Here is a 10,000-nt window from a genome sequence, read left to right on the forward strand (position 1 = left end):
CGTGAGCGAGGGATTAAGGCTTGTTACCTTTACTTTACTTTACTATTATGTTAGGCAAATATAAAGGAAAAGTAGAACTGATGTGTTTGAAGTACGTTTGGGGAAATTTTAAGCTGTAGAAGGAGTCTCAGCTTATGGCCGAGTATTTTGGATAACAAAAGTTTTTGCAGCAAATTGAAACAGCAACAAATGAACATGTATTCACCTAAAAGCCGAACTAAATTACTCCGCACTACTTTTTTCACTAGCCAGCATCCTTCTCAGACCTTTGTGGCTGAATAAAACCAAAAAAATCGATATCTTGGGTTCTAAATGTCCTAAGATGTTTACTCGAACTGGAAAATGATAGTAAACTTAAAGATGAGCTATTTTAAAATGTTTTGCTGACATGCCATGAATCCCTGTATTATTTTGATAACCAATGTGAAAAGTCAAAATAGATGCGTTTTGGAGGGTACTCACCGGTAATCAGCCGAAAATTACGGTAATTTTTCAGTGCACATCATATTTGTATTTTAACGAAAATTCTATGGTCGATAGTAAACATAAAGACCTAAAATGGGTCTCGGCTTATAGCTGAATATTGTGCATTTACAATTCGTTTGGATCAAGTTGATTTTTTTCTGTAAGAAGTTAGGGGTCGCAGCTTATAGCCGAGATCAGCTTGTAGCGAAATAAGTACGGTATTCTATTTTAAAAACAATGCACACGAGACCCCGAACTCACTCTGTGTCAATCCTGTCAGACAAACATTCAAAACGTTGATGTGATTCCTCTCCAAACGATATGATTTATTAAAACTGAAACAAAAGATTTAACATCTGAATGTGCCCTTATTCCTTCTGTTGTCGTGTCATGCAAAACACTATAACGGTGTCATGGCAACAATGGACAGTCTAAATATTTGATTGGTTCTCCCACTGCAACAACAAAGACACGTCTCGATCATGAGTGTGATAGAAGAAATCTCACCTTTTTGATCGTCAATTGCACGCCAAAGAATAACATTTTATGAAAGAATTAAAATATTACTACAAATGTTAAAGCAGCTACCGTTGGCAGAAAATTATGGTCAATCAAAACTTCAGATGGCCAGAAGAGCTCCAAACAATCAATATAGGAGAAAGGAGGTTCATTCGCATCGAGATTCTTCACTCTCCGATCTTGGATTGAAAATGCACATCAAGAAGAAGGGTTACAAGCATTTGGACATGATAATCGAGACACACAGTAAGTGTAACAATTTACTTAATTTGTTACTTAATTTAAAACTTTTATTCAATCGCCTTAATGAAACTTGAAAGCGTTATCAATTGATGATTATTCTGATGGATACAAATTTTCTAAAATAATTGACACATTATTGTCACATTTGTATAATTACAAAAACGCCTCTATTTATAGCACTGGAATGCATGCTAATCACATCCTTCTTTCTCACAATCGGCTTAAGCTATCCCCGATAGCGTTTTACGCACGTTTCCAGATGAAATGAAACTACTATAATGTGATATTGAATGTCATTTCTATCTCAACCAATTATAATGATTCATACAGTCTGTGGTGTATTTCTAACCCTTAAATTTAATAGTTCATCCCAAAATATCTTGATAAAGCTAACAAACATTATATTGCAACAGTATTATATTAAGCCACCACCACATATTGAATAAGTTCGGTCTCATTCGTTTGGTAAAAGGTGAGATTTTCTTGGATGAGGACACCGGTCTTATCAAATTTTCACCTTACCACCTGCTGTGGTAACCGTTTTCTGATAATTATCATTATTTTGTTATGGTGATGTAGTTGATGCTCAAACTTAGGAGGTATTACCCCCAATAAATCCAGTCTAGCCCCCTAACTTAATTACAACTATATCAACTTGATGTACATAATGTTCTTGATCTAGGGTAAATAAAATTAAAAGTTGAATGCCTGGGTTCTTTCAATTAGTCGTATTGTGTATTACTGACAACACAAAATTAGACAGAGGCGAGAATGAATCTGTGACGTCATGAAAGTGTGAGCTCCAGCCCTTCAAAATCTTTCAAATTTCTTGTCATTTAATCATATGGAATTGCTTTCTTTGATCAAAAGAAAAAGTAGAAAGAGCTGCAGTGACAGCAGCAGTGATTCTCCTGATTTTAAGCAAAGAAAAGAGGAAAAGGAATTAGAAGGGGAAGAGATTACTGAGATTAACACCGAGAACAGAGACATAGTTTTAACAGTACTGAGCATGGCAGAATATTTCGCTTCCAAAGCCGATGAAATCCTAGCGAAGATATCGAAACTTGATGCAATAACTTCGCAAATTCACTTTCTTGAACAGTCCATCACCAAAATGAATATAACTCGCCTTTTTTTCCTCTCTGTTTATTCTTTGGTTGTTGACATTATTGTACATGTTTAATGTCTTTCTACTGACTTGGAATAAGGCATGCCAGTTACATCCCCGCCTTACAAAGCCTTACTTTTGTTTTTAAGCAGTTTTTAAGGTATTTTTCTGTAACTCTATTTTCTTTGTTTTATGTTTCGCAATTGCTTTATGTATTCTACACTCGGAATAATCGGAGGTGCCCATGTACTAAAGAAAGTATCCACGACTGGCAAGCTGAGTGGGGCTATCAAACCCTTTTCAGTTGCTGTTCTAGCAAAACTATTCAATAACTTTAATTTTCAAATGATGAAAACGTTTTCGGATCCCGCAGGACGTTTTATAATTTGTGATTTAAAAACAAATGGAAGGTGTCTAACTTTAGCAAATGTTTATGCCCCGAATGAGGATAATGCACATTTTTAAATTCCTTTTTTGGTCGTTTGTTGGATTTTAATTGTGAGGATGTAATAATTGGTGGTGAAAAGACAAAAAGGGCGGCCTTGCCAGAACGCACCAAAATTCTTTAGATGTGATTAATGCCTTGTCGATGTGTGGAGAGTGTTAAATCCTGATTCTGCGAGATTCACATGGCAGCAAAAAAGACGTGAGGTCCATTGTAGACTTGATTTTTTCCTTGTTAATCAGAGTATCCTTTGTAATAAGAACAAAGCCGATATTTTAACAGGGTATGAAAGAGACCATTCTATGATCACTCTACATTTTTCTGTGCATTCTAACAATAGAGGCAAAGGTTTTTGGAAGCTAAACACCTCTTTCTTAAATGATCCTGGATATCTAAGTCTGATCTGATCAACAATACAGGAAACACAAAATGAGTACGCAAATGATGATTATCTTAACCCTAACTTGACGTGGGAAATGCTGAAACTTAAAGTTCGGGAAACATGAATTAAGTTTAGCACAACAAAAAAAGGCGAATGGCTAAGAAACAAATGAAATTGAATAGCTGATTACAACTTTAGAAAAGCGGTTATCTAGCATCTCAGGGTATGAGCCTCAGAAGTAAAGACTATGGACACAACTTGAAACAAATAAACTAGAATTAGAAAGAATAGTTGAATATCAAACTAAAGGTGCAATCCTGCGATCAAAATCTCGGTGGTATAATGAGGGTGAGAAAAATACCAAAAATTTTCTTAATTTAGAAAAGAGAAGTTGTAAACAAGCAACTATTAGTCAACTGAGAACAAATGACCAAAAATATATATTCACAGATAAAGAGATCTTAAGAGAATGCGAAACTTTTTATAAAGATCTTTATATTTCGAAAGCTGGCGAAGAGGACATTGAGGCTTTTCCCTTTCCACCCAATCCCAAATAAAAAACTTTGACAGCAGAAAAACGAGCTTTTTGTGAAGGATTAATTACCGAAGAAGAGTGTTTAAAAGCTGCTTTGAATAGTATGCCTGCAAGTAAAACGCCTGGAACAGATGGATTGCCATGCGAATTGTATAAAGTTTTTTGGAGTGATGTAGGGCGAATTTTCATTAATTCTTTAAATTATTCTTATGAATCAGGAAGGCTCTCAATATCTCAAAGGTGCGGGATTATAAAGTTGATACTACGGTGGCTTTAAAGAGACATGCGATTCCCCTCTTTTTTTTCTTGTTAATTGCGACTTGCGCCCTGCTACTTGCAACTTGCAACTTGCGACTTGCTACTTGCTACTTACCACTTGCCACTTATGACTCTCTGATCGCGAAAAGTCATTCCAGTGGACTGCATTTTAGACACAACATGGAGTCTCCGGTCTCGACTATCTTAATATTTTTTGTCCTGTGTAGTTCCTCGAAAGCTGTTCTTCCGCGTTACTTCCCTGCAATTGGTAACAGTGCTCTAAATCTCGAGGACATAATACTCAACTATTTTAACTTTGGATTTGCTATATCGGAAATTGCTTTGTTCTTAGCTAGTGTTCACGGTTTGTGTACCTCTTTGAGGCATTCGAAACGAATACTACATCGTCTGGGATGTACAAGACGTCGACATCCGAGTGACATAAATGAGGTAGTACAAGCTGTGGAAGAGGAATTGAGAGGCAGTGGGAGTCTTCTGGGCGATAGAGCAATGCATCAAAGGTTGATAAATCAGCATGGTCTTGTTACTTCATGAGAGGTCGTTCATCACGCTTTAAGGATCTTTGATCCCCAAGGAGTGGAGCTAAGATCGAGACATAGACTGAGAAGAAGAGTGTATTGATGCAAAGCTCCGAACTATTTGTGGCATATAGACGGTTATGATAAACTTAAGCCATTTGGCTTTTGTATTCATGGTGCAATTGATGGCTTTAGTAGGAGAATAATTTGGTTGGAGGTAGCATCATCAAACAATGACCCTCAGGTGGTAGCTCATCATTTTCTGGATTACGCGAAACAGTTGGGAGGTACTGCACGCATCATACGAGGAGATAGGGGAACTGAAAATGTGAATATAGCGGCTATTCAGCGGTTCTTCCGACGATCTATGGATGACGATTTTGCTGGTGACAAGAGCTTCATGTTTGGGAAATCTACGTCAAATCAAAGAATAGAGGCATGGTGGGGACGTCTTAGACAGGGATGTGCAGACTGGTGGATGGAGTTCTTCAAAGACTTGAGAGATTCTGGGCTTTACTGTGATGACAACATCATACACTGTGAATGCCTGAAGTTCTGTTTTATGGATATTAAACAAAGCGAACTACACAGGGCTGCAGAGGAATGGAACGTTCACAGAATTCGGCCATCTAGCAATGTGGAGTCTCCGTCAGGGAAACCAGACATTCTTTACTTTGTTCCGGGCTTAGTGAACTCTCAAGATTACGTGATTCCTATTGACTTGGATGAAATTGAAATTGTAGAGGATTTGTGTGCAGTGCAACCCCAAGTAAAAGGATGTTCTCCTTACTTTAAAGAACTTGCAGAAATGATCATGGATCATCAGTGGAGGAAGCTTCACGATTATACATTGATTTGTTGGACTACATAGATGCTCTTTGAAGTGGTTCAAAATATCTCGTTCTTGTGACTATCGCGTGACCTTTAAGCTTTTTGGTTGTTGCTTTTCACTAAAGTTTCCTTAAAAGTGGCGAGAATTTCGAACGACCCCATCTTGGGATTTCCTTAGCAAGAAGAAATAATCATGTATAGAAAACAATTGAATCTCTATTATTTCGTAATAAAAACAAAAGTATTTAGAAATGGATTAAAATTTATCCCATCATAATTTGTTTTCCTTTAGACTCTCATTTACGAAATTATAAAAATTGCTAATCTAAAAAAACTAATAGCTAATAATCTTATAAGAAATATTATATTATGAAAACAATATATATATGGAAATACATAGTTAAATCTGTCAGGCAGGTTTTTCGCAAATGGCAAAACAAAAAAGGATTTTCGTCTATTTTCATAATAACTGAAAAACTGTCTGATAGATCTTTTCAAAAAAATGTCGACCGTTTCGTCTTCATATTGTTTCTAATTCCCAAAATTTTAACTATGGTTGTACGGCTAGGTTTTTGAGAAACAGGCCTTTGAAATGTCTAGTTTCCAGGAACTCGGTCACTATATTTAGCAGTTTCTGCTGAATTGCATTTATTCCATTTTAAATCAATTGCAATCACCACAAAACGAAGAAACCAACAGAATTCCATTCACCCTCACCTACCATCCACAAAACCTGGCAGTGAAAAATGTAATTCTCAAAAACTTCAAAATTCTCCGCAATGATCCCGAAACTAAACACATCTTTTCTCTACCACCACTTATTTCATTCAAATGCGACAAAAACAGAGGCAACTTTCTAGTTAGGAGTGTTTTCAAGTCAGACAACCAACCAGGAACTATCAAATGTACACGCACACAATGCAAAACTTGTCCCTTTATTTCTAACATGGTTAAAATCTCAGGACCTAATCGATCTGTTAAAATCACTGACCACTTTACATGCATCTCGGCAAACGTCATCTACTGCATAACCTGCACACTATGCAAAAGATCAACATAGGCGAAACAGGGAGAAGATTGGCGAACCGCTTTTGCGAACACCCACGAGATGAAACCAGTTGCACGCCATTTTAATCTTCCTAATCACTCCCACCACAACATGACTATTTGCGGCCTATCCTTGCACCACGGAAACACAGAAAGCCGTAAAAATCTCGAACTAAAATTGATTTTTCAACTGGGCACACTCTATCCACACAAAATCAATGAACGCCTCTCATTCCATTAATCTATTCACAAATTCACGTCACCCTATTTCTACCAATAGCAGAAGCTCCTCCGCACACATATACTTTCCGTTTTTGTTAATTAAGTTGCATTTGTAGAGAGGATTGTAAAAAAGACGCTTTGGGGCAAGTCAATAAGACTGCCGTTACATGTCTTGTCTCGCGCAGGCACGATAGCCACATACCATATTTACTCGATTAAATGCCCCGGCGTTTATTTAAAACTTGAGCTCAGGGAGCCGGCGTTTATTTGGTGCCGGCGTTTAATCAGGGTCCGGCGTTTATTAATGAAGTAAAATTTTGATCATTTTTAGGTTGATGTGGTATTTCACATTCTTTGAGATCTGTGCGCAGTTTGTCAAGGCGGGACAATTTCTCCCTTGGACCCGACCTGACTTAATGTCCTTGTATCTCATACGTACAGCACGTGTATATTGTAATCAGTATTTATGCAAACAGAACAAAACGTTTAAAGTTTAAAAACGGCAAGGTCGCCTGAACATCCTTTATGTTTGTATCAACAAACGTTCGCAATAATGTTTGTGTTCTAATCTAATCTTCGTGGACAACAATCTCATTACGTTCTTCTTCGAAAATGTCCGGCTCTAGGTTCGCGAATGGGTCGTTTTCATCTACAGGAGCACCTTGTACCAGCGCAGCGTAAAATGCCGCAGCCCTTTAAGTAAACTCCTCCCGCTGGAGTACAGCAGTGCTTTTCTAGTGAATATCTGTTAGCTTGACGCAAATAAACGCCGGGACCTCGAACAAACACCCCTGGCGTTTATTTAAAAATTAGCAGTTTTGACCCTGCGTTTAAACGAGGCCGGCATTTAATCGAGAAAATATGGTATGCAGTTACAGTCTTGGTGCGATCTGGAATAAACCTTTCTTTACAAAATGGCGGTCACAAATTCGGATGATTTAATTGAGCTGAGAGAAAAACAGAAAGGTGATTTTCATTATGTGTACCCTGCAAAGAATCACGCACAAGATATTACGCAAGGAAACATAAGTTGAATTTAACAATAATTGCAGACTGACGTTGTCATGACTGGTATATGCCAGACCCTAAGCCATATACTGAAACAGTTGTAAAATTTTCAGTCACTGAGTTTTCAAATTACGTTTTTTCGGATGGCATGACACCTGATATGCTAAACCTTTGTAGGATTCTAAATTAAAAGGCACTCATACATTTGTTCTTGTAACATTATTATTAGTGCCAAGCTGCAGGCCATGCACAAGTCACCAGAGCCGAAACTCTATCAAGGAGAACATGTGCCGTAGGGTTCTTGTAGCCAAAAATTGGCTATTTGAGAACTTACGGAGCCTGGTCACCCCCCTTGGTAACATGAATACACTAATTAGAGACGCTTTTGATTGTTCTTCACGAAAACCAATGAGAAGACAGTTTGTTACAGGGTTCCCCAGAACTCTTCTATCCCTCAATCACGAGAAGAGCTCTGGGGTCGAGATTGGCCCGCTGTCGTAGATCATCCGCAAAGCTCAGTTCCGCCGCATTTGCGCAGACGCTAGCAACAATTTCCAGTTTTACAGTCTCAATCTACTGCTAGCTCTTTCATCTGCGCGTAGGCTCTGGTGACAAGAATGACGTTTTGCGCTACTGCCAATTTATTCATTAATTAATGTTAACTTGTAAAAATGACGATTTGTCTTCCAATAAAAACGTTCAAAAGTGCTAGAGTTGTTTCATTACTTTATAAAATTGTATGCTCGATTTGCTTGTTCAACGTTTGAATCTCATTGATAATCATATTGTTCCAATTCAGGATTCTTGTTTATTCAAATTTTCCATCCAGATAATTGAGGTTCAACTTTGGGTCGGCTACCCTGGTTTTTTTTAAAATATATTCAAGCACCACACATTATTTACAACACTAACGCTGCTTACGGTATTAACAATACTTACACATCTATTGCAATACCAATAGCTAACATAACATACAGTACTTACAAAAATAAGTAACAAAACTACGCATTCCTATCACAACAATAATTACATATAGCTGGTCTACTTGCGTATTAAGAGGAGGATGGAAAGAAGGGGTACTTTTAATTACTGTATTTGATAAGTAACTTATTGATAAACTTATGTAAAGAGATGGTCATACCATTTAACATGTTAACATGAGTATATGTAGTGGCGCATAAACAGGGTGGAGTAGTTATATTTTCGTCTCAGTTCCGTATCCTGAGAGCATGCATTGGCACGCATTGATTCACCGCAACATTTTGCGCAAATGCCTTGGTGAAGGCACATTCAAGAAAAGAGCGCTCAATAGAATCTTCATCTCCACAATATAGATATTGCCAGTATCCGTTCTCAGGTTGAATCCGTTTATATCTAGGTTAAATTGGTGTTCCCCATTTTACTTAAGTTGAATACGCACGAATAGAACACCTTTTTTTGGAGCCTCTAGTGGGCCTAGAGAAAATTTAGGTTAGACTTAGTTTTGGTTATTATACATATAGATATCAATTGACTTATTATAGAAAAGTAAATAATGAAAATAACTGTGTTGGGTTGAGCATGATCGTCGTTGTAGTGTAGTGGTGAAGACAAGGGACTATAGATCAGTAGGGTCGAGTTCGAGTACTGGTAAGTGCATATTACAGTTCTTTGATCCCTTACTAAAAGTATGTTGTAATATGGAGAATGAATGAATAAGTGTATGAATACTGAAACCGATAAAATGATACGAATCAGTAAGAAGATAGGTTGAGATGTGTAAGACAGAGCTTGAGGGAAGGTATAACTGTTTTCAGTCCTTTTCCGAGGGGGGTCTCAACCTACAATTGTAGGTAAAATGAGGGTCAATTTAACCTAGGTGTAAAAACGGATTCAACCTGAGACCGGATTTGACCGACAACATAGACAGTCATCAACCGCCTTAATACTGAATACGATAAGTCCCTCTTAGCAATTATCGTTTTATTGATGAGTTTAAATTGAAACTCTTTCAGATTTGGTTCAATGCAAATATTTTTTATTGATTTGAAAATCTTCCTCCAAGGCTGTTTGTTAAAAAAACGTTTTCGCCTCACCTGTTTGGGATCGGTTTGTTCTTCGGTATGAGCTTTATCAGTGAGCAGTTTATAAAAATCCCTTGACTTTACCGTGTATAGGTTGATTTGTATCGATTTGCATGGAGGGAACATATTATCATCTCTGGTAAAGTTTAAGTTGTTGATGTTGTTGGTGCATTTTCCTAGAGACAGTGTCAATAGTGTAAAAAAATAGTTTTACAGGGGTATCTACTCCTGAACTCCTGGAACGTATGCAGTTCATCACGCTGATTCAACAGATCTTTAATTGAGATAATGCCCTTTTTATTTGCTAATAAAGATCGGTTTCCTGCCCACCAGGA

At 37.4% G+C, this 10,000-nt stretch overlaps 2 pseudogenes; one reads left to right on the top strand and one right to left on the bottom strand.

The window, feature by feature from the left end:
- Positions 1 to 10,000, bottom strand: part of LOC138012563 (uncharacterized) — a 583,226-nt pseudogene that overhangs the window by 539,510 nt on the left and 33,716 nt on the right.
- Positions 2,778 to 5,365, top strand: LOC137982083 (uncharacterized; annotated as a pseudogene).

This window comes from Montipora foliosa, chromosome 1 (genome assembly GCF_036669935.1).
Source record: "Montipora foliosa isolate CH-2021 chromosome 1, ASM3666993v2, whole genome shotgun sequence".
NCBI classification, from domain to species: Eukaryota; Metazoa; Cnidaria; class Anthozoa; order Scleractinia; family Acroporidae; genus Montipora; species Montipora foliosa.